Raw genomic sequence first — 19,724 nt, forward strand, 5'->3', positions numbered from 1 at the left:
AGAAGTTCAAAATTTTGGTAATACAGTTGGTACATTAGCTACCATAGAAGCCTATATATATTGTCTTCACTACTCTCATTCGGGGTTAAGAGAATCAGTAGAGAATTTTTTCAGCGTTTTTTTGTTCTGTTTTTTAAAGCATTTTTTTTAGAGTGTTTGTACATGGAGCAAGTTTCCCTTTGTATACAAAAAGCATGGGATTTCCATAAATAATGAAAGTAAGAGATCTCAATTCCCAACTAGAAAATCAAAGCAGAATTATACCAACTAAAATGGGAAGCAAGGAGGATTTTTTTAAAGATGTTTAGGTAGGAACACAAGTCCTTGGCAACCTAGTAAATTTCAACTTAGTATCAAGATGATAATTAGAAACATAACAACTTACCTAGCAGATTTATAATGGAACAAATAGAATAACCAAATTGAATGGATTATAGGACCATTTGAAAAAGATACACAGTTGCCAACTTTCTTCACATAAAAGGAAAAAGGGTTACTATTTAATTTAGAAACAAGATTGCAAAACTGAAGTTTAAAGACATCAATATAACAAACTCCATAGACGAGCCTATGTGCCATGCTAAAAATCTGGCCCCCGACAATGACATGACAAATTCAAATGAGTAATTCATCCCAGAAAAGAGAGCAATATATATATATATATTTAAAAAAAATCCTGATCAAAAGCAGGGTAGAGAGCAGCTTTACTATTTTTACCCAAATTTGAAGCCACCAGGGGGTAGGGTAGGCTGGTTTGCTCCAAAAGGAAAACCTTGTTGAGTTCCATCCCCGTTATCCTAGATGTTTTGCTCCTCATCTTCTTCTTCTGCCCAATATCTCTCCAAGATCTTCACAGGCTTCTCATAAATCTCAAGGTTGTCGTGGTTCTGAAGATTCTCGATTTTATCCAATCCTTCACATTCATCAATTGCCTGACCATATATATTGACTCCGCCATTTAGTCCCATTTCTTTGTCTGCCTCACCCACCTTCAGAATGTTCTCCAGACCCTCAAGGCATACAATTACAATCCTTGCGTCTGGACAGTTTAGGAGATCACAGAGTGGGTCGATGCAACCTTGGCTAACAAGAAATCTGCAAGGCAATGTCCATGTTAGTGAAATGTCATGCCAAATGCATTACAACTATAATAGCTATATATTAGATGAATCTTTCTACAACAGAAGTGCATCAGGACCAGAAGTTTTTATATCTATATATATATATATTAAATTACACGAGTCAACTCAAATTTTATATATTTTCTCTTTTTTTTTGGTTGTAACAGAAGTGCATGTGTAAACAAGAAAGGAAGCACAAGTATATACTGGATTTGTTCATGAAAGCCACCAGAAGTGGCATTAGAGATGGCCCATGCAGCCTCCTTTTTTATATCGAACTCTGAATGTTGGAGAAGATGTACAAGCGGGTGAATGATATTGGCCTCAATTACAACCTGCAAAACCGAATTTAACAGAAAAAATTACAAGCCAATCATCCTACTTGGAGTTAAATTAGGCCAAAATAGTCACCATAATTGACAGCTTGGACTCTCCCAAGGTGCCAAAACCCACCACCCATGTGTTAAAGGGACGGGAAAGAAAAAGAAAACACTAAGTTTATATAAGTTGCAATACTACCCAGAAGAATGGTAATGGAACAAAAATATGGATCTCTTGAAGAGAAAAGTGTGTGTGTATATATATATATATATATAAACAACCCTGTATGTAAAAACAGAGTAAAACAAAAAATAATGAAGCCTGGCAAATCTTTTTTTTCCATCAATGATTCAATGTCAGAAGCTTCCCTCTTTTTCCTTAGTGAGCTTGGTAGGTTATGTGACTTTAATACCTAAACTTCCCCATCTAGAAGTTGTGCCATTACAATAAGATTCATCAATTTGGAATCAAGGACAAAAGATACATTGGAAACTAGATGATTAAAGTTTGGATTCATTATCTCTCATCGTTCTTAAACAAACTTAAGTTTGACAAAAATACAAGTAAAACTTCGAGATAGAATTTAATACCTGTATTTGAGCTTTATTACCAGCAGTAATATTTGAGATCGTCCAACAAGCTTCCTTCTTTATGCTCTTTTTATGTTTTTATGTAAGGAGTTGAAAGAGGCAAGGGAGCACTTGATTGTCAATTACAAACTGGAAAATTACAAAGCAGGTTATTCTATTGATATGTTTAAGCAGGGAAGCAGAAATCATTCGATTGATAATTACTAAAAAAAGCAAGGAGCTTAGACCCTGGAAGTTTAATATATACTATTTTAAATGTAATTGTTTTACACAATCTAAAGATTATAACAATGTAATCAAATCACTGGTAAAAAGATAATTGATTTGTGGCATTAACTTTACCAAAATTAGCACCAAAAAGGTACTATTTCCATAATAACTTGCATTAGGTAAACTTTTAAGGAACTTAAATATAAGTTTATAAATAATGCCAAAAGAACAGAAAAGCCAACACATCATCTAGGAAACAAATTGACCACAAGTTTATTAAACAACAATAAAACAATTACCCAGCAGAGAAGACTACAGAAATAAACTAGACAGTGCATGGCTTATGTGTGGTTAATACCTGAGTTTGCGAATCATCACCAGTGACAATATTACCCACAGTCCGAAGAGCAGGTACAAGAACTGTAGGCAATGGATGCCTTTAAAATAAATTATTATTAAAAGAAACGATGTTAGATAGAGAAACGAGAAACCTAGGCCAATAACAATTCCTAAAACTAGCAGAAATAGAAACAACAAGCATATACAGACAAATAACATACTAATATATGTTCTCACAATTACATATGGTTAAGAATTATTTCATGAAAACATATGGTTATAAAGTTTACAAGTAAAAAGAACTTTCATCAGAAGTTCCACAAGCCGTGGACAAACACCTGATTCAATCATAGCCTGTATTGTGTCGTTGGGGCCATCTGAGAGATAAGAAAGAGCCCAACAGGCATCCGTCAAAACTTCTTCATCATTCAGGAAAATAAGCTGCCGAAGAACTGGTAATGTAGGCTTAACTTGAGAGGTACCAAGATAAGCATTATTAACGATAGCTACATTACCATGGTAAGCATTCAACCGCATAGTGCACAGAAATGATACTACCAGACATCTCTAAATGATAAAAAAATAAAAATAAAAAATAGAGAAATGCAACCACCTGATCAAATGGTGTAGGAGACTTGCCACGACAGAAGTTAGATAAAGTCCACGTAGCATTCCTTAGCATGGATAGCTTCCAGTGCTCATTTAATTGAGCTAACAAAGGAACAAGAGCCCTGTGACTAAGAACAAGATCCCTACAACTTGGTGAGTCACCAGCAACATTACCTAAAGCCCATACAGCCTGTTCATGACGAGAATGTGTGTATAGAAGATCAGAATTGTAGTACACATAAAAATTGAAAGTTAAAACAAAAAGGGAAGAATAATTAAGCAACAGGAAACCTTTAGAATATAACAAACAAGAGTTATCATTAAAAAATTTATAAATAAATTAGCCCAAGAAGATTATTGCCAGAAAATGTAAGTGATCAATTAAGTTTGACCATATCAGAAAAAACATAATTCATATATAGTTAAAACAGTTGAGAAATATTTGTTGCAACTCACAATAGGTAAAGTGAATAGAAAGCTACCTGCTCTCTGACATCGCCACTGCCAGAACTAAGAAGTTGCACAAACATGGAGACAGCACCATGATCGATAATAACCCGTGTATGCTCTGATGTTCCAGATGCAACATTGGTCAAAGCCCATGCAGCCTCAAAATGCAATTATAATAGTGTTAGGCCAAGCATCCATCTATCTCCTTTAAAAATTAATCTGACTGAAACAGAAAATATTAAAATTAAGCAAAAACAACAAGGCGCTCCTACTTGCAATTGAGGCACTGCATTCCTTCCAAGAAACTCAACAAACCGAGGCACCACGCCTACCTTAATAACTTCATCAATTGGAGGGTTGCGCTCTGCATAAAATACAAACCAAAGTAAGAACTAAATGGATATACTCCTTATAGTTCAAGCATAGAGATTACGACCAGCTCCCCTACCAATTGATAATAGCTTTCTAAACTGAGTAGTTGCCTCTAATTGTAAAGCAGAATCATCAGACCATACTCCTTGAACCGTCGCAAGAATACTTTCCAACTGCTCAGAAAACACTGATTAAAAACATTGAACATAATGATCCAATCAAAAAGCAACAAGAGAAAATGATAAAAGTAAACTCTCTGAAAACATCTCATAAATGGATGATTTTAATCAATTGTTTGCTGCAGCATTTATTTCTCACTCAAACAAAACACGAATGCTTAACGAATACTTGGAAATAAACCTTGGCAATGGTCGAAAAACCATATCTCCAAATTATTAGTCTTATCTATCATCTCAAAACCTCATTTCAAAAAGTAGTTTCAAGCTTTCAGCTTGACACTAACTTGAGCTAGACATTTAGCCTCTCCAAAAACAAAAATATATTATATTACAATAATGAAATCATGAATTTCAAACTTGTCTTTTCAAATGCAACAGCAAAAAAACACAGCTATTGAATCTTCAGTTTCACTCTCCATCCCTTTTTCCCAAACAATCAAGAGCTAAACCCATATACTAACGCAGAAAAAGACAACCCCACAACATCGGCGTTCCCATTTCAATGGTATTTGGAAATTGAATTCAAGTTTCAAATCAATAAAGGAAATAAAAAACCCTTCTCCTATCAATCATACTGAACGTTTTGTTTTAAAAATAACAACAATCCAAGGTTCGTACTTCCATTTTGGATTTCAACCACATATCCGAACAGAAAGACCTAATTGGGACGGAGAAAAGTGGAAAACGGAAACTAAAATCAATCAACATCAGGATTTGAAAAATAATCAAAAACCATTTATTCAAATGCAAATTTGAATTGAAATTCTCAAAATGGGGAACGTACCCTCTTCTCCAAAACGGCTGCATTCTGACTGCCTTTCTCCATGCCAAGAGCAAACAATACAGCAAAACGAGTATGAACTCAGAATCTAAAGAAAGGGTCTCAATAGACTTGCAATGTACGCCCACTGCTTCCAGTGAGACATCAGTTATCTTAGCACAAGCAGCAATACCAAGAGCTTTCAATGAATTCCCACAACCAAGAGCTAATTCTACTAAACCTGCATCTGTTAAGGCCTCATAAAATCGCAAATTTAAATCCTCAAGCTGCTTACAAGACTGTCCAACAGCAGCTATACCATGATCTCCAACATAGCAACCCTTAAAGAAAACCATACCAAAATGATATGTCACAAAAACTTGGGAAAAATGAGGTAAACGATGAATATATTTTCATTTATTTTAACAGAAACAGATAAGACCCACATAAAACACTTCAAATTTCAAGTATAGTAGACCAAAAAATCACCTGTAAATCTAAAGCTGATAAAAATGAGCACTTCTTGGCGAGTGCAATTAAGCCAGAACTTGAGACGTTATAGCACCAGATTAAGCTCAGCTTCTCAAGTTTCGGAAAGCCTTCGCCAAGGGCAATCAACCCAGCATCAGATAAACTACATGACTCAAATCCAACATCTTCAGGCCCATTTTTCTCAGTAGCATATAGTTGAAGAGACAAAACCACATTATTGTTATTCCCGCGCCTTCTTCCCTATCCCCATAATCAAATAATAAACAATAAACTGGGTCATATCGATAAACAAGAACAAGCTTAGCCCGATTGGTACCACATCCTCCCTAATTCAATCCAATCATACGACCCAGAATTAGAGAAAAAAAAATTATACGAGGAAGAAACGGGTGAATCACAATCTAGAATCGGGCAGAAACTGATGGTCAATTAGTTTGGGGTTAATAAAATATCTTACGAGCTAAACGGGGAGCGTAATATTCAAGCGCTCATCAATGTGAACATTACGAACATTGAAGAATCGACGGGCAAGGAGCTTGATGAAGAGGTCAGGACTGCCGGCAGCGCCGACCCGGAGCGTGGTGCGACTGTGGCGCTCTAGGGCTAGCCACCGCTTGCAGACGAGGGAACAGGCATCACGGCTGGGTTTAGAATCAATCAGGGTTTAGAGCTTTGGAAATAAAAAAATAGAGGCAAATAAAAAAGTAAAAAGTATAAGATAATTTGGCTCCAAAATTTTGGTACCGCCCATTTTTTTCCCACATGTTATTTTATTATTTGATGTATTATAATACTTTTTCAATACTTTTATATTCATGTGTTATGGAAAGGGGTATTTGGTGTAGTGCTAGTCACAACCATAATATAGGATTCCATCAATAATGATCAAATAAAGGTTTCTGAACCAAGTCCTAGCTCCAGGGCCTCGAGTTCCACTAAACCGTGTAGTAGAATCAATCCCGAGCCTTAACAATAAGGTTCCCGTCATTAAAAACTCCATAAGGAAAAAACTGCCTAGGCGGGCAGTAACCTGCCCATGAGGGTCGCAGCGCGCCCCTCGAATTCGAGGCCCTCTCCCTTTACTAAAGGGATGTGGTCCGCGACCTGCTCAAGAGGGTCGCGGTGCGCCTCCCAGACAAAGGCCTCTCAGGGCCCTGGGTTCAATTGAGTCGCGACCCCTCAAGAATAGAGTTGTGACTTGGCCCTGCGAACCTAGATTTTCCTCATTTTCCAATAGCTAAATCCAACCCAAACTATCCCAATTTCACCCCAAAACCATAATTCAATCACCACAACAGTTCTAACATCTTTCCAGCATCAAAATCCAACAAAATCTAGTTATAAAACTCATCAAAACACCAAATTCACTTTTGAGCTAAAAGGTTAAACACCTCAAAACAACTGCAAATTCTTACATAAATCAGTTAAACTTAGGGATTAAATTATTACCTTAACTGTGAATGATGATCCCCTAGCCACAAGTTATCCAAATTCTAATTCCCACCCTTCAATTCTTTGGTTTCTAGACAAAATCCTCTTAGTTCTTCAACAACTAGCTTAAGGAAGCTTAGAGAAAAAAAAATAGTGAGATAAGAGAGAGAGAGTGAGTCGGGCAGTGGTACATTTCTGAGTGTTTCTTTTTGTTTCCCAAGGCTTAAGTTTCACTTAAGCTAATCTCGAGGCTCGGGGTACCAAAAATGTCAACGAGGGAAAAATGGTCAAATTCCCCGACATTCCCTCCTAAACTCACTAAATTTAAATATATCCTCAATTATTTATTCCCATTATCCGATAACCTAATTTAATGCCAAATACCCAAAATACCCCTCAACTTACCCTAAGTCGGGTATTGGGTCCCGTTTTGACTTTCCTGCTAACATGCTCCCTAGGATCGTCTCGTGTCGAGTAACTTAAATAAACCCACATAATAATGTGGTCTCACATATATATCACATATATGCACATATATACAATTATGCCCATAATGGGCCAAATTATCAAAACTGCTCTTCTAATAAGAAACGAGCCCGCATGCATATTTAATACTCCTAAACATGCACACTTGTTATATTATCATATAACTCACATAATCACAATCAAATATATCAAATAAAGATATAACTCCATATATTTCCATTCCGCCCCCCTAATCAAGGCCCTAAGCCTTATTAGGTAATTTTGGGATGTTACAGAAGGAGCTTGGGAACTTGTGGGTTGAAGCTAAGATTGGAGCAGGGAACAGTTTAAGGTCGCAATTCATAGCTGGGGTAAGCTCTAAACCTTGATCTGATTAAGTTTTGGTCTGATTTCTTAGTGTTTTGAGTTTTGAACTCAAGGGATTAAGTTTGAATAGTGATGAGGTTTTTGGTTAAGTTTTCGGGTTTATGTACTACTCTAAGTGTGGTGAAGATGTTTTGGGGCTCAATTCTGGGCTTAGTTTTTGTTTAGGATAGATTCTGGGGAATTTGGTTAAGGGAAAACGTAGAAAAGCCCCAGAATTTATGGGTTTTGGATTCAAGCCGCGACGCTGTTCTTCAAGCGCCACGGCCCGTGTGCGTGGAAGGACTTGGCGAATCCATGAAATCGCCCAAGCGATGTGGCACGAGTTGGGGTGTGTCGCGGCCCGTGTCCCCCAGGAGAGAGCCCTGGGATCTCTGACTTGTAGCGCGCCGCTGTCCTATGGGCTGAGTCGCGGCTCTAATTAAGGAAAATAGCCTACATAGATTTTTAAGCTTGGGAAGGATTCTACTACCCAGTTTAGTAGAATTCAAGGTCCCGGAGGCTAGTATATTATTCCAAATCTTTTAATTTGTTTAGGTTATGATGGTTATTTATTATTACGTTTTGACTATGTTTCACCACTAAGGCTCGGGATTAGGGATCGTGCTCGGGATCGCCCTGTACTGTAAACTCGGGACTAAAGGTAAGAAAATTATTTGTGCCCGTAGAGCAGGGCATGGCCTGATTATCTATTCTTGTATTGTGCTTAGCATTATGTGGAAATATTTGTAATAATTATGTCATATATGTGGTTGTGACAGATTGGCAAAGGCCGCAAAGGCAGGGTGCGGCAAAGGTGGGGATCGGCAAAGGATGAGAGCGACAAAGGCCAGGATCAACATTAAGCATGTTGAATGCAGGCCGCCAGGGCAAGGCCATCTAAGGGTGTCATACTCATCCGTTCGGTTAAGACCGTGAACTTAGTGCCTAGCAATGCACCCTAACTAGCTTAGGCTACTGTTATGAATTTTAATAGAAACTTGTGGATTGTTGTAATGTCCCAAAATCTCTAATGTGGTTTAATGGTTGGATTAGGAGGCCAGAAGGGCCATAATTGATTTATTATGACATTATGTGATTAAATGAATGATTATATGATGATAATTGTATGCATGTGGGTTCACTTATCATTAGAAGTGCATTTTCGTAATTTGGCCTGTTGAGGGCATATATGTATATTTATGTACATGTTTATGAATTATGGATGAGACCTCAATGTAATGTGGATTTTTTCGAGCTATTCGGCATGAGACGATCTTAGAATGCAAATTGGCGGTTTGGTCATAACGGGATTAATTTCTGGGCTCGGGGTGAGCCAAGTGTTGATTTGATGTTTAGTATATTACCAAGAATGAACAGGTAATGGGATAGGATTTAATTATTATTTGAGAATATTGGCAATAACGGGAATTGGAGGACGTTAATTATAATTAACAAGATAGTTGAGAAATGACACTTTTGCCCATGGTGACTTAAAAAGGGATTAAATGGGCATAGGGACATTTTGGTCTTTTGACCAAGGGTTATATTTAAACTAGGTGGCTGGTTGTAGAAGGAATTAGACAACCAAAAACAGAGTTCTTTCCTCTCCCACAATCATCTCTTCTTCTTTTTCTAGGCTTGGATTTTTGAAGCTTACTTTGAGGATTCAATATAGGGAATCAAGGTTTGTGAGCTTAGGTTATTGGTTCAGCCATTGGAAGGGGTTCAATTTAAGTCAAGGGTAAGAATTCTAAGCTTTATTTTATGGTTTTCTCTATTTTGAGTTAGTTCTTGAGCTTGAGAGTTTTGATCTTTTAAGTGGTTATTTGGTGTGGTTTTAAATGATTCAAAGCTTGGGTTTTGTGGTTGAACTAATGGATATGCTGTGTTGATGTTTAGTTTTGATTTTGGGATGTTTTGATGGAAGTTTGATTGAGGTTTTAATTGAGAAAATGGCAGCAGAGATGGGTTCGTGTGGTCAAGTAGCGACTGAGTTCTAGCAAGTCGCGACCTGGACCCAAGTTAGAGACTCCCCTGAGCTTTGTTAGGCAAGCGCGCCGCGACTTTCTTGGCCAAGTGGCGACCCATCCCTAGTACCCCAGACAGATTGCTCTCTGTCTTAGGGGTGCACCGCGACTTACTAGGCCAAGTCATGACCCGCCCCTTGCTTTTGTGCCAGGTAGGAATTTTTCAAGGGTTAGGCTCGGGGTTTCATTTCCTAAGGCTCGGGATCGAATCTGCTAACGATTTTAGTACGATTCAAGGCCTTGGGAGTGAGGTTTTAGATTATAAACCCATTTATTATTTATTTTTATTGATGGGATTTCATATTGGTTATGACTAGGTGACCGCTGAGGAACTTAAGGACTGATCGTTCTCAAAGGTCATTCTTTTATTATTTCTCGCTCAAACTAGAGGTAAGAAAACTGCACCCAGTATGTGACATGCATGGTTATTGATGAAGCATGTTGAGTGCTCTATATATTGACATTGATTGCATAGTAAATGCATAGAACCTCGGCTTATTTGTGGATGATACTGACTTATTAGTCAGAGAACGGCAATGGTGTTTAGTATTGATCCTGAAGGTGTGACTTATCTGTCAAGTTCAACGGTGATATGAGCACTGGTCATATGGTATTGGCTTAAGAGTCAAGAACGACATTAATGTGTTTAACACAGGCCAAAACCATGAGCATGAAATGCTTGACTGACCCTAAGTTCGATGAAATCTAAAAGCGCTTGTCTAGTCTAAAGACTAGTTACATAGAGCCAGAGATAAAAGGCTCAAGTGACTGAATTTCACATGGCTTAGGGTGCAGAGCCCTAGAGAAAGACTTATTAGTCATCTATCCAAAGATAGACTTATTAGTCATCTATCAAAAGATAGACTTATTAGTCATATATTCAGAGTATAACTTAATAGTCACTTATCTGATTAGGGTGTGGAGCCCAAAGTGTGACTCACTATCTGATTAGGGCTGCAAGCCCTAGAATGATTACCATAATCATTTATTGATATTACATACATCTAGTAATAAGTTTTTTGTTGAGCCTTGGATCACGGGTGCTATGTGGTGCAGGTAAAGGGAAAGAAAATCTCACCCAGCCTTGAGTGGAGAGCTTAGGTGGCGATGTGTACATATGCGGTTGCTTAACCACAACGGCCAAGGTGTTTCTCGGAGGAACTAGGGGTTAACCCTATTTTTGCTGCTTAAGTCGGCTGATTGTAATTTTTACACTGTAATGACCATTTTGGATTGTAAACACTTTTATGGGCTCGTGTATAGTTTTATGTTTTAAATAAAATACATCAATTCCTTTTTATCGAGATTTTTCACCTTAGCCTCTTAATAACACCTAGATGCACGTTTATAACCAAATGACTCGTTTAGTGAGTTAAGCATTGTTTAAAGTCCATAGTAATGATCTTGGAGTAACCAGGGCATTACAACTTGGTATCAGAGCATGCCAAGGTTTAAGGCTCTTATGTGGGCATGTACACTCGCCACTAAAGACAAGCTCGACTCATGATTTCGTAACTATTTATATGGTTATGTGTTTAACTGCTTAAATAGAATATAAATGCTTTACCTATCTACATGTGATATATTAATAAGGTTGGGCCTTTACTGTTGCATTATAAGCAAGAACGTGCTTATTAGTATTGATATTGCTAGAACATGTTTATTTGCATTGTTAACTGATGATGGTTAATTGCTAAATGCTATATGTTAAATGTTATGATCATGTCTCAACATGTTTATCTGTATGATTGTGGAACATACATGAATATCTGTTTGATCTTGGACCATGAGGCGGCAATAGGTTTAGTTATTACTGCCTAACTGGCCGCATTGACTATTGCAACAAGGTTTAAGTTGATAATATGATTCCATGGCAGACAGATTCATCAGCTAGCCAAGTTGAGCAGGGCTAGAATGACAGGTAGGGTTAAGAGAATGACCAGAATCAAATTCCTCATCCAGCTCATGATAACTAGCAACAGCTGTTTGCTGATTTACATGCAAGAGTTATGAAGCATGAAGAAGAAATCTGCCTCCTGAGACTACAATAGGTTCCTATAGGGAACGTTTTACCTGAGGCACCACCTGCAGCGGTGCCAACAGTTGAGCAGCTGCCAGAGGCTGGAGGCAAATTGGAACCTCTAGTTTTTTAGGGTAGTGCAGATCTAGCTAAGGCAGAGTAGTGGATGAGCATGATTACCACCATCCTTGACTTTATGAGGGTGTCTGGTAATGAGAGGGTGGCCTGTGCCACATACATGTTTTGGTAGGATGCCCGAATTTGGTGGGAAGTGATATCCCATACCAAAAATATTAATGCCCTGAGTTGGGAAGAGTTACAGACTCTGTTTAATGAGAAGTACTATAATGATGCCATCAGGGCTGCAAAGGCTGAAGAGTTCAACTAGTTACTTCATGGGAGTATGTCAGTGATTGAATATGCTCTGAAGTTTGACAGATTGGCAAAGTTTTCCATGGAGCTAGTGCCCACTGATGGGACCAGAAGGGAGAGGTTTCTCTAGGGGCTACAGCCTAGAATAGCCTGGGATGCTCTACAGCATAGAACAGCTGTGAGCACCTTCTCAACCACCTATGGAGTGAAATACCATAGGTGGTTGAGAAGGTGCTCACAGTTGAGAGTGCAGAGAATAGGATCTAGCGAGATAGTGCAGCCAAAAGAGAGTTGAGGAGGACAGGTCCTCCATTTGTGGGTTCAGGTAGGGGCGAAGGCCCCAGTGATCATAAGAGGAAGGCTCCTGATACCTTCCCAGCTCCAAGTCCTGATAGGCGACCACGTGGTATTTCACTAGGCCGCCGAGGTAGCAGTGAGGCCTGGAGGACTTATCCAGAGTGCCCTAGGTGCAAGAGACACCATTTGGGGGAGTGTAGGGAAAAGGCTTGCTTCTTATGTGGGGTAGTGGGACATTTCAAGAAAGATTGCCCAAAAGCAAGAAAGGAAGAACCCAGGAAGGCAGACAGCTTGGCCCCAGCTCGAGTGTTCACATTGACTCAACCAGAAGCTGAGGCTTCACCCTCTGTAGTTACAGGTTAGCTTTTTATTGCTGGAACCCCTTATAATGTTTTGATTGATTCTAGTGCTACACATTCTTTTGTTGCTAGTAGAATTAGTCATAGACTTTGTAGACCATGTGATTATTATGTTATGGGTTCGGGACCTTATTACCCACTAGGGAGTTAGTAGTATCCAGAAAATGGATCAAATCACCACCAGTGATAGTAGAGGGCAGAGAGTTGTCAGTTGATTTGATAGATTTGGTGATGACCAACTTTGATATGATTTTGGTTATGGATTGGTTAGGAAGTATGGGGCAACCATAGATTTCAGAAGGAAGATGGTAACCTTTGAGCCTGAAGGTGAGGATCCTTTTGTATTTTTTGGCATTATGCATGGACCCCGTATACTTATGATATCTGTTTTGAGGGCTAGAGATCTATTGCAAGGAGGTTGCATAGGATTCTTAGCTAGTGTGGTGGATACCACTCAGGCCATGCCAGTGGGACTAGAGGAGACCAGATTAGTGTGTGAGTTTCTGGATGTGTTTCCAGAAGATTTACTAGGATTGCCACCACACAGAGAGATTGAATTTGTGATAGAATTGGCACCAGGGATGGAGCCAGTGTCTAGAGAACCTTACAAAATGGCCCCAACAAAGTTAAAAGAAATGAAAGTACAGTTGCAGGAGATGTAAGATTTGGGTTTTATTAGACCTAGTTTCTCACCATAGGGTGCACCAGTTCTGTTTGTGAAGAAGAAAGATGGTTCTCTGAGGATGTGTATTGATTACAGAGAACTGAATAAGTTAACAATTAAGAACAAGTATCCTCTGCCAAGGATAGATGATTTGTTTGATCAGTTTCAAGGTAAAAGGGTATTCTCAAAGATAGACTTTCAATCTGGTTATCATCAACAAAGGGTCAAGGAAGGAGATATATCAAAGACTGCTTTTCGCACTAGATATGGGCATTATGAGTTCTTATTCACGTTTTTTGGATTGACTAATGCCCCAAATGCTTTTATGGATTTGATGAACTGAGTGTTCAAGGATTATTTAGACTAGTTTGTGATCGTCTTCATCAATGATATTCTGGTTTATTCTCAGTCAGAGTTAGAACATGAGCAACATCTGAGGTTGGTTTTACAAAGGCTGAGGGAACACAGACTATTTGCAAAGTTCAAGAAATGTGAGTTCTGGTTATCTCAGGTAACTTTCCTTGGGCACATTGTCAGTAAGGAGAGGATTAAAGTGGATCCAGCCAAGATTGAGGCGGTTAGAGATTGGTCAAGGCCAAAGAATGCTTCAGAAGTTAGGAGTTTCCTTGGATTGGCAGGTTATTACAAACGTTTTGTGGAATGATTCTCAAAGATTGCTACTTCATTGACTGAGTTGACACGCAAGAATCAGAAGTTTTTATGGTCAAACAAGTGTGAGAACAACTTCCAGGAACGTAAGCAGAGGTTGATTACAACTCCAGTTCTGAGTCTTGCTACATATTTGGAGAAGTTTGTGATATATTGTGATGCCTCACATCAGGGTTCGGGTTGTGTTTTGATGCAGTCAGGGAAGGTGATTGCTTATGCCTCACGTCAGCTGAAGGAGCATGAACAGAGATATCCTACTCATGATTTAGAATTGATGGCTGTGGTCTTTGCATTAAAGGTATGGAGACATTACCTTTATGGGAGAAGTGTGAGATCTATACTGACCACAAGAGTCTAAAGTACTTCTTCACATAGAAAGACTTGAACATGAGACAAAGGCGTTGGCTGGAGTTAGTAAAAGATTATTATTGTGAGATTCTGTATCATCCAGGAAAGGCCAACGTGGTAGCAGATGCTTTAAGTCAGAAGGGTCAGAGATAGATTTTCAGTGCAAGGTTGATATCCAGTGAATTAGCAGAAGATATGACCAGAGCTAGCATAAAGTTAATAGTAGGCCAGTTGGCCAACATTACGCTATAGTCTATGCTATTGGAGAAAATCAAGGAAGGTTAGTTGGGTTATCCACAATTGATCAAGATCAGAGAGGATGTTTTGGCTGAAGTGTCCAGAGATTATTCTGTGTCAGACATGGGTTTGTTAAGATACAGAGGTCGGATATGTGTTCTGTTAGACACTCTTTGAGGCGAGAGATTCTGGATGAATCTCATACTACTCCTTACTCTTTGCATCCAGGCACCATGAAGATCTATCAGGATGTGAGATCACTGTATTGGTGGCCTGGGATGAAGAGGGATGTAGTAGAGTATGTGGCTAAGTTCTTGACATGTCGACAGGTCAAGGCTGAGCATCAGAGGCCAGCAGGGCTATTGCAGTCTCTGGATATCCCAAAGTTGAAATGGGAAGACATCACGATGGATTTCGTGGTGGGGTTACCCAGCATTATAGGTCAACATGATTCAATATGGGTTATTGTGGATTGCTACACCAAGTCAGCTCACTTCTTACCTATGAGGACTACTTTTACACTTGACCAGTATGCAGATTTCTATGTGAAAGAGATCGTGCGCCTCCATGGAGCACCAAGGTTGATCGTGTCAGATCGGGACCCCAATTTCACTTGCAAGTTCTAGGGAAGTTTGCAAAAGGCCATGGGAACACAGTTAAAGTTCAGTACTGTTTATCATCCTCAGACAGATGGACAATCTGAAAGGACAATTAAGATATTAGAAGACATGTTGCAAGCATGTGTGCTGGACTTTGGTGGGTACTGGAGTAAGTATCTCCCTTTGATGGAGTTTTCCTACAACAACAGTTATTAGTCTACCATTGGGGTGGCACCTTATGAGATATTGTATGGTTAAAATGAAGATCTCCCATTCATTGGGATGCGACAGGAGAAAGGATATACTCGGGCCCTGAAGCAGTTCAATGGAGCAGTGAAGCCATTGAGAAGATTAGAGCTTGGATGCTTGCTTCTCAAAGTAGACAAAAAAGTTATGCAGATCCTAAACACAGGAACGTGGAGTTCCTGGTAGGAGACTATGTTTTCCTTAGAGTCTCTCCATGGAAAGGGGTGAGAAGATTTGGGAAGAAGGGCAAGTTGAGCCCTAGATTTGTAGGTCCATTTGAGATCCTGGAGAGGATTGGTCAGGGGGCCTATAGGTTGGCCTTACCACTGGCATTGTCGACCATACATAACGTGTTTCATGTTTTGGCTCTTCGGAGGTATGTATCAGATGTGACTCATGTCTTGAGTTACGAAGATTTGGTGCTTGAGGCAGATCTGTCCTATGAGGAACAGTCAGTCTAGATACTAAAAAAAAAGGACAAGGTCCTGAGGAATAAAACTATACCTTTGGTTAAGGTATTATGGAGGAACAACAAGGTCAAGGAACTGACCTGGGAGCTGGAGTTAGATATGCAGAGTTAGTATCCCGAGCTGTTCAAGTAAATTTCAAGGACGAAATTTCAGTAAGGAGGGGAAAATTGTAATATCTCGAAATCCCTAATGTGGTTTAATGGTTGGATTAGGAGGCCAGGAAGGCCATACTTGATTTATTATGCCATTATGTGGTTAAATGCATGATTATATGATTATATGATGATAATTGCATGCATATGGGTTCACTTATCATTAGAAGGGCATTTTTGTAATCTGGCTCATTGAGGGCATATATGTATATTTATGTGCATGTTTATGAATTATGGATGAGACCACATTATAATGTGGATTTGTTCGAGCTATTCGGCATGAGACGATCTTAGAATGTAAATTAGCGGTTTGGTCATAACGGGAATAATTTCTGGGCTCAGGGCCTAGAGGTAATTTGATGTTTAGTATATTACCAGGAATGAACAGGTAATGGGGTATGATTTAATTATTATTTGAGAATATTAGGAATAATGGGAATTGGAAGACGTTAATTATAATTAACGGGATAGTTGAGAAATAACACTTTTGCCCATGGTGGCTTAAAAAGGGATTAAATGGACATAGGGACATTTTAGTCTTTTGACCAAGGGTTATATTTAAACTAGGTGGCTGGTTGTAGAAGGCATTAGACAGCCAAAAACAGAGTTCTTTCCTCTCCCACGATCATCTCTTCTTCTTCTTCTTCTAGGCTTGGATTTTTGAAGCTTACTTTGAGGATTCAAGCTAGGGAATCAAGGCTTGTGAGCTTAGGTTATTGGTTCAACCATTTGAAGGGATTCAATTCAAGTCAGGGGTAAGAATTCTAAGCTTTATTTTCTGGTTTTGCTCTGTTTTGAGTTAGTTCTTGAGCTTGAGAGTTTTGATCTTAGAAGTGGTTATTTGGTGTGGTTTTGAATGATTCAAATCTTGGGTTTTGTGGTTGAACTAGTGGATATGCTGTTTTGATGTTTGGTTTTGATTTTGGGATGGTTTGATGGAAGTTTGATTGAGTTTTGAATTGAGAAAATGGCAGGGGAGCTAGGTTCATAGGGCCAAGTCGGGACTGAGTTCTAAAAAGTCCCGACGTGGACCTAAGACAGAGCCTCCCCTGGGCTCTCTTAGGCAGGCGCGTCGCGACTTGCTTGGCCAAGTCGCGACCCGCCCCTGGTACCCCAGACATATTGCTCTCTATCTTGGGGACGCGCATCGACTTACTAGGCCAAGTCACGACCCGCCCCTTCCTTTTGTGCCGGGGAGGAGTTTTTCAAGGGTTAGGCTCGGGGTTTCATTTCCTAAGGCTCGGGATCTAATCTACTAACTATTTTAGTACGATTCGAGGCCCTGGGAGCGAGGTTTTAGATTATAAACCCTTTTATTATTTATTTTTATTGATTGGATTTCATATTGGTTATGACTAGGTGACCGCTAAGGAACTTAAGGACTGATCGTTCTCAATGGTCGTTCTTTTATTATTTCTCGCTCGAACCAGAGGTAAGAAAACTGCACCCAGTATGTGATATGCATGGTTATTGATGAAGCATGTTGAGTGCTCTATATATTGACATTGATTGCATGGTAAATGCATAGCATCTTGGCTTATTTATGTATGATACTGACTTATTAGTCAGAGAACGACAATGGTGTTTAGTATTGATCCTAAAGCTATGTCTTATCTGTCAAGTTCAGCGGTGATATGAGCATCGGTCATATGGTATTGGCTTAAGAGTCAAGAACTGCATTAATGTGTTTAACACAGGCCGAAATGATTAGATCTAATCACCATGAGCATGAAATTATTGCCCGACCCTAAGTTCGATGAAATCTTAAAGTGCTTGTCTAGTCTAAAGACTAGTTACATAGAGCCAGAGCCAAAAGGCTCGGGTGACTAAATGTCACATGGGTTAGGGTGCAGAGCCCTAGAGATAGACTTATTAGTCATCTATCCAGGGATAGACTTATTAGTCATCTATTCAGAGTATGACTTAGTAGTCACTTATTTGATTAGGGTGCGGAGCCCAAAGTGTGACTCACTATCTGATTAGGGCTGCAAGCCCCAGAATGATTACCATAATCATTTATTGATATTACATACATGCAGTAATAAATTTTCTTACTGAGCCTTGGCTAACGGGTGCTATGTGGTGCTGGTAATGGGAAAGAAAAGCTCACCCAGCCTTGAGTGGAGAGCTTAGGTGGCGATGTGTATATATGCGGTCGCTTGACCCCCACGGCCAAGGTGTTTCTCAGAGGAACTAAGGGTTAACCCTATTTTTACCGCTTAGGTCGGCGGGTTGTAATTTTTAAACTAAGATGACCATTTTTTATTGTAAACAACTTTGTAAACACTTTTATGAGCTCATGTATAGTTTTATGTTTTAAATAAAATATATCCATTCCTTTTGATCGAGATTTTTCACCTTAGCCTATTAATAACACCTAGATGCACGTTTATAACCAAATGACTAGTTTAGTGAGTTAAGCATTATTTAAAGTCCACATTAACGCTCTTGGAGTAACTAGGGTGTTACAATTGTATGTTGTGTTTGATTAGTTATATGTTGTGTTGTGAAGTTTTCTTGTTGGGCCTCGGCTCACAGGTGATCTATGGTGCAGGTATGGGCAAGGAAAAGGTCGATCAACCATGAGTTGATGGGCATGGAGCGGTGCGTACATGTTTGGCCTACCTGGCCACCACGGTTGGGGTACTTTTGAGGAGCACAGTATAGTGTCTGATTTTGTTGCTTAGGTCGATGATAAAGTAATTTTCAAATTGTATATATGTTTTAAACAATATTTTAGGATCCCAATGTAACTTTTTTACGATCTTAATGAAAGTACAAATATTTTACATGATAGTTTTATTAAATGAGTCTTTACGTTAATTTAATTACACTTTTGGGTCTAACACCTTGATTAGCAAGTCAAATACACATTTTAAAACCACATGGTAACGACTCTAGGGTAGTAGGGCATTACAAGCAACATCTCGGGTTGGTTTTACAGAGACTGAGAGAGCACAGACTTTATGCGAAGTATAAAAAGTGTGAGTTCTGGTTACCATAGGTGACCTTCCTTGGTCACATTTTCAGTATAGATGGAATCAAGGTGGACCCAGCTAAGGTTGAGGCAGTCAGAGATTGGCCAAGGCCAAGGAATGCCTCAGAGATCAGAAGCATCCTTGGATTGGCAGGTTATTACAGGCGCTTTGTGGAAAGGTTCTCAAAGGATTGCTACCCCACTAACGAAACTGTCATGTAAGAACCAGAAGTTTGTGTGATTAGATAGATGTGAGAACAACTTCTAGGAGTTGAAGCAGTGTTTGATTACCGCTCCAATTTTGAGTCTTCCAACAGATGAGGAGAAGTTTATGGTTTACTATGATGCCTCGAGACAAGGGTTAGAATGTGTCCTTATGCAGGCAGGGAAGGTGATTTCCTATGCATCACAAGAGCTGAAGAATTATGCATGATCTGGAGTTAGCAGCAGTGGTCTTTTGCACTAAAGGTATGGAGGCATTACCTTTATGGTGAGAAGTGTGAGATATACATTGACAACAAGAGTCTGAAGTACTTCTTCACACAGAAGGATTTGAAAATGAGATAGAGGCGTTGGTTAGAG

General features: G+C 39.2%; 1 pseudogene; it reads right to left on the bottom strand.

The window, feature by feature from the left end:
• Positions 1 to 414: 414 nt before the first annotated feature.
• On the bottom strand, positions 415 to 6,137 carry LOC133798531 (importin subunit alpha-4-like; annotated as a pseudogene).
• Between the last annotated feature and the right edge of the window lie 13,587 nt (positions 6,138 to 19,724).

This window comes from Humulus lupulus, chromosome 8, assembly GCF_963169125.1.
Source record: "Humulus lupulus chromosome 8, drHumLupu1.1, whole genome shotgun sequence".
NCBI lineage: Eukaryota > Viridiplantae > Streptophyta > Magnoliopsida > Rosales > Cannabaceae > Humulus > Humulus lupulus.